This window comes from Anser cygnoides, chromosome 16, assembly GCF_040182565.1.
Source record: "Anser cygnoides isolate HZ-2024a breed goose chromosome 16, Taihu_goose_T2T_genome, whole genome shotgun sequence".
Classification (NCBI taxonomy): domain Eukaryota; kingdom Metazoa; phylum Chordata; class Aves; order Anseriformes; family Anatidae; genus Anser; species Anser cygnoides.
In genome coordinates, this window is record NC_089888.1 from 12,831,005 (window position 1) to 12,837,004 (window position 6,000).

The window sequence follows — 6,000 nt, forward strand, 5'->3', positions numbered from 1 at the left end:
GCCCAAGAGGAAGCTTAATTACACAGCTAATTATAGGGGTGGGTTCTTCCCCTCTCACCTCCTTTTTGTTCCTGTCTTGGAGCCTGCGAGCAAAGCTCATCTCCTGCGCCCCGTGCACTGTGATGCAGCAATCGCCTCCCTGAGTGAGGCCAGACCTCGGAGCCCTCCTGGGCTGACCTTGAGAGCTCCTCATGGGGCTGTGCCGGCCCTCAGAATAGGCAACCATCAATAAAATGCTCACAGGCACTGTGAGCACAGGAATTTTCATCTCCCAGCTGCAGCGAGCCGGGCCAGATGCTGCAGCAGCACTGGAGGTGAAGCCTCTGGAGGAGCTGCCCGTGGAGAAGGGCTCCCCGCTCCCGGCTGCTCAGGGGCCTGCAGCAATGCACCCCATGGTCAGTGCCCAACAGGATGCCAGAACACGCCTTACACACACAAAGCCAAATTATACTCACGTCATCTATAGGTAACCTGAGATTGCTTTTATCACCCCAGGTGGAATTCCAATTCTTTTCTTTTCTCCTCTCAATAGCACCATTTCTATCTGCAAAGGAAATAAGAATAAACCAGGTTAAGCCTTCAAGTTTTAAGCAATGGAGAAAACACTAATTTTCAGTTTTTGTGACTGTCTGATGAAAACAATAACCATAGAAGAAGCAAGGTGATGTCTCATTCTCAGTTGATCTGGGTACAGGATATTGTTTCCTGTGAATCTGGCAGATCCATGCCACAGTTTGCACTGATCAGGAGGTCCTACAGTCATTTCCCACCTTTCTTCAGCATTTACCATGGATATTACTAAGTTTTGAGAAGACAGACCCTGAACGTATGCAGATGAGTCCCCCTTTCCTGCTGAGCCAGCATAACATCCTTCAAGAAAAAATGTAATTAAGTTAGACTTGTGAACGGTAATGAGTTTCTATTACACCCTGCTGAGAGTAGCAGCAACATCTGAAAATTATTTTTCGCTGTCTACAACCAGGCAACAGCTCCTTTATTAGACAGGGGGATGGAGCTGATGGCTTGGACCAGTGCAGTTCCAGGAGCAAACAGTTGGGGAAGATGATGCTGTGGACTACAGCTCTGTATCAACCTGCACAGAAAACCATCCTTCGCTCTAGTGGGACAGTGCTGGAAGCCTTGGAGAATGGCTTATTTGAACCTCTGGCTTATTTGAACCTCTGGCTCAAGGGACTGCCGAGCCAGGGGCCGCGGCCCTCTAGGCTGGGAAATCCTTTGTGATTTATCTCCTCTGTACATTTTTGCTAGCCAGCCTTTTAAATTCAGTGCCAGGTTTTCACATCGTGATGTCTGTGCTCAGGAGCTCCACACCGCAGCAATCCACAGCCTGCAGCAGCCCCTTCTTTGGGGTTTTGGGAACCTGCAGTCTGCACAGCATTAGAAGTGGCAGCGACCCTCTCTTTCCAAGTCAAGCCACTTTTTTTCTCAAGCACTACCATGATCTCCCCTCCACCTTTTTGTTCCCAGCTTGGACTTGTTGGCCCCTTCGCTGCTAGTCCCTGGGGAAGAAGCCCCTCTGTGCCCTTTGCACTCCTGGACCAGGCACCCCACAGAGCTGGGCACAAGGGGCAGAAGCAGCAGCTCTTGCAGTGGGGAGGACACCTCCTGCTTCCTTCTGCTTCTTCCTCAATGACACCTTGCACCTGATTCACCTCCTTGATTGCTTTTGAGCACCAAGCTGGCCTCTTTCTCAGGGACAACCTGTTCTACACGCAGCATCCCAGGCCACTGGTTGGGTCCAGGCCCATCAGAGTGCATCACTACACATACACACGTGTAAATATACGTGTACACACCCACACATATCCAGCTGACAGTATTTTTACCCCCATGTGCTCACTGTAGATTGAACTACATTGAATGCCACCAGGTACCATATTGCCACTCACTCATGTTCTGCCTCTTCATACTCAGCCCTTGTTCACTTTAGGGTTTGGTGGTGGTTTTTTTTTTCAAGGAGGCAACGGAGAAAACCCAAACAATCTGTTGATCCTTGCCATGCAGGAGAGGTGTGTTTTTTCCTAACGTGAAGTAATAGCTTATCTAGGACCTAAACACACTAGGATGAAAACCTCTTCTGAATTTTATCCAAGAGAGTTCATTGCTTTAATCCTGGATAATCCGTATCTAATCCTTTTTATAATCTTACTCATCTACTTGCCTCAATAGTTTTCCACAGCAAGGAGTTTACATTTTATACAAGGAACATTTTTCTCTCTCTCCTTTTTTTTTTTTTTTTTGGTGAAATGAGTTTTACTATCACAGGGGTTTCTCTTCTGCAAGCGTTCTTCATCCAAACTGAAAATAAATTACTTCTTTTTGATACCATGCCTTGTGAAGGACTAAAGAATTGTTTTGCTTCCCACCAGGACATGAGCTCCAGGTGGCTAATGGCTGCTACCAGGTATATTTTGGGCCCAGGAATACTCACAGACACCTGAAGCCCATAATGTTACACATGTATTGCATAGAATACATACATTTCCAAGATTGAACAGAATATATTTTATCAGCAGAGAAGTGGGAGGCAGCTCCTAGCCTCCTATAACGATCATGATTCCCGTATATTCCAGGTCTGACCATTGAGACATAAATCCTATCTCGTAGATGGCATCATATGGGACAATCACATCTTCCAGCTGCGTTTTCCAAAATTTGGGACAAAACGAGCACCCTGAAGCCTGTCTCTGAGACAGACTCAGGCTATGCCGGGCACTCTTCACCTGCCAGGCTGCCTGCAGGCCAGGAGACCACCGGAGGTGTGGGAGGAGGCAGGCGGGCAGGATGCTGCCCCTCTGCTCCGCGCTTCAGGGGCAGTAAGACAAGGGAAGTCCCAGGTGTGGGGCATGAGCCATTTAACTTTCCTGTCACAGAACTCGCTGGTGTGGCAGATGCATTGAATTCTGGCTCGAAAATCTGCTTGAATTATCCCTATTGTGCATAAGGAAACAAGACTGATGTGCCTTTTTTTTTTTATATTAAAAAAAAAATGAATGATTTAAAAAGAAGACTACATAAAAAATGAAGCTGCTACATATCTCTGCTTTCTCATCCTAACAGAAACAAATCAGCCAGCCTTCAAACTTTTGTTTACCACTCATGTTGAAGTGACCATAGCATCTCCTCTGAAATAAATAATGGAAATCTGGCAAATATTCAAGGGAGACACAACACACACAACATAAAACACAATAATAAACCAAATAATCTATTAGCAATCAAAGATCTAGAACCAAACCCACAGTCTACAAATAACATGTCAAAAATGAACTGCAAACCATACACCAAGGTGGGTAATAACTTAGAGAAATGGGCAAATTTGTCACTGGGATGCGGGTGGCACAGCTGTATTTTTTGCTCAGGGAACCCACGGATGGTAACCCTCAGTAGTCACTGAAGAAATCCTACCTTTCATTAAGCAGAGAATCCACACTTGAAATTCAAATCCCTGCACTCAGCTACCCAGTTCCTCATTTCGTCATGAATTTCAGAAAAAGCTCTTTTGCCCCCATATCCTGCATGCAATTTCCAAATCATGGGCCAATTACAAGCAGCTAACAAACGTGGTTGGCACCATGCTGCAAAGGATGCTGCTTGGTGCTAATGAAGGATCTGGTCCTGATGATGGGCACTGGGGAGCCAGACGACGAGCCCCCCTTCTCACCCCGCAGGTAAGGCACCGCTCCGAAAATCCCTGAAGTTTTTTTCAGGTTGCTGCTAATAAAAGCAGTTTCCTAGCAGGGCTAGATCTTAACTACATGCAGATCACTTCCAGCTGCTCCTTATCTAATTTCCATTGTCATCTGACACTGTTCATTTACAGTATATCAATCCAGCATGGGAATGCTTGAAATATTAATTACGTAAGAGCTCATTACCACGGATGCATTTAGCAGGATGCATGCCTGTTTACAGGTATCCAAACTGCTGCACAGAACAACTAAGCAGTGCTTTCCCCTAAGGGTACATCTGTGCAGAGCTGCTCCAAGTGCCTTTAATTGAGCCAGGTTGGGTGCTGCGCTAACGAGCTTTGGGGAGAGGTGGGATGGATCAGGAGCTGCTGGGGATGCTGAGCAGCCCCACTGGGTGCCGGGCAGGCAGAGCAGGGCTGCTCCGTGCTCTGCTTTCTTTGTCCAAATCTGCAGCAGGTTTTGCTGCTCAGGCTCTGTGGCTGGCAACGCGTTTAAACCCAGCTCACCCACACAGGGTCCCTGCATGGCAACCCTGCCCTCGCTTTTGGTCATCTCCTTTACAGTGATGCCAGAGTGTGAAAATATAAGAAAGAAAAAAAAAGGAAAAAAATACGCTAGTAGCACTCTGCTCATTTAAAAGAATTGCAGCAACAACAACTGACCCTTCCTGGAGCACCCAGCAGGGACCTGACAGCTCTTTGCCCCCACCCTGCTTTCTTTGGAAGCTATCATCACATAAATGGGAAAAGAGGGGCTTTTCCCCTGCCCACCCCTCAGCATGGCTCAAGTGGCTGCCTTGCTCTTGCAGCGTTCTCCTCGGCTGTTCCTTTTGCAGAGACGTTTCAGATTTGGGGGGAGGAGAGGAACCAGAGAGCAAAGCCCCCCTCCGCCATTTCCATGCCACTGTGGCTCTGCCCAGGCACACCCTGAAACACCGGCGTGGCGAGGTGCAGGATTCATCCCCACCAGCACCCCGGTTTCCCCTGATGAGGCAGGGGCGGACCAGGTGAGGATGGACAGACAGACACGTGAAGCTGGTGCCTAAACGCCTGGAGAACAGCCTCACCGTGCAGGCTCCTCCTGCCGAGGTGCTGCAGGACGGTGGGACAGCGACTGATGGAGCGAGGCATTAGCTCCATACAGCAGGCAGAGAATGGCTCGTTACGGAAATAATAACAAAGATGGGCTGAGATATGAGAAAAACACTGGATGAATTGTTTACATTTATGGTTGTTGGGTTCTAATTTATTCTTGTGTTTGGACAGCAAGAGAAAATAGAAATCGCCCCTCCTGAAAGGGTCTGTGTGGATGCTCGGGGTGGACACAGCCCAGAACAATGGGTATCAGCTGAAGCGGCTTAACCTCATCTTCTTATGAATGCAACTAATTTTTGTTCGGGGCTGATGTGTGCCTGTCACCCCTCAACTTTTCTCAGAGGCTGGCGCCTCCTCCCACCACGGGGTACGGCCTCACCGAGTTAATTGCATGGGGACAGGTGGGGGAATGCAGCTGCGCCCAGGGCACCCGCTCTGGGACAACGGAACTCCCACATCAACAAGCGATTCACAGAAAAATCAGGGAACATGAATAAAAGAATTGGTTTGGGCCCACAAGAAAACAAAGGCTGCAACTCTGCTTGCCCCTCTGGGTGTCCAGGGGGCAAACCCAGCCCCACGCTCACGCGAGCCGCAGCGGTGGCCAGCTGGGAAACGCCGGTGACCCTAAATAAAAAGCGCCCATCTGGGAACTGAAATATGGCTGTGAAGACTGACGTGCTGCCAGGAGCACTCCCATTTGTCATCCTTAACCCCAAGTCTTCTCACCTCCCTGCAGTTTCTCATCGATCTCCCCACCACAGCTGCTGTTTGCCAGAGGCGCTTGGCCCCATCTCGCCCCGCTTTGGCAGCCGTGAGGATGGCAGTGCCCTGCGCTGCCTCTTCCCAGGAGAGCCAGCAGTGGCGGTGGAGCCAGCATCCTAACAGGGACAGGGGGAGACCCTCGCATAGAATAAACCCCCTGTTTCTCTATGTCCCTTCCACCTTTTGATATGAAGTTCTCATGCAGCAACTCGCCTGCTGGCCAGGCTGGGTTCCCTTCCTCGGCACCGCCGCTCTTGCTCTGGGCAGGGTCTTGGGAAGGACCGGCACAGGTCAGTGCTGTCAGATCAAACAGAAGTTAAATGGAACATGTCTGGATTTCCAGCGCTTGCCTCCTCCTGGCCTCAGCCACCACCGCTCCCCAGCCAAGCCAGGCTTTGCTTCCCCCTACCACCAGGAAGCAAAGCCTT

At 49.4% G+C, this 6,000-nt stretch overlaps 1 long non-coding RNA gene across 1 annotated transcript in view; it reads right to left on the reverse strand.

Annotated features, from left to right (window-relative positions):
- LOC106043497 (uncharacterized) overlaps window positions 1–3,712 on the reverse strand; it is a 49,531-nt gene extending 45,819 nt beyond the window's left edge. Inside the window, exons 1-2 of the long non-coding RNA XR_010825368.1 lie at window positions 3,430–3,712; window positions 456–544 (exon numbers count right to left, since the gene is read on the reverse strand). This is a non-coding gene — a long non-coding RNA (uncharacterized lncRNA). The remainder of the gene's footprint in view (window positions 1–455; window positions 545–3,429) is intronic.
- Between the last annotated feature and the right edge of the window lie 2,288 nt (window positions 3,713–6,000).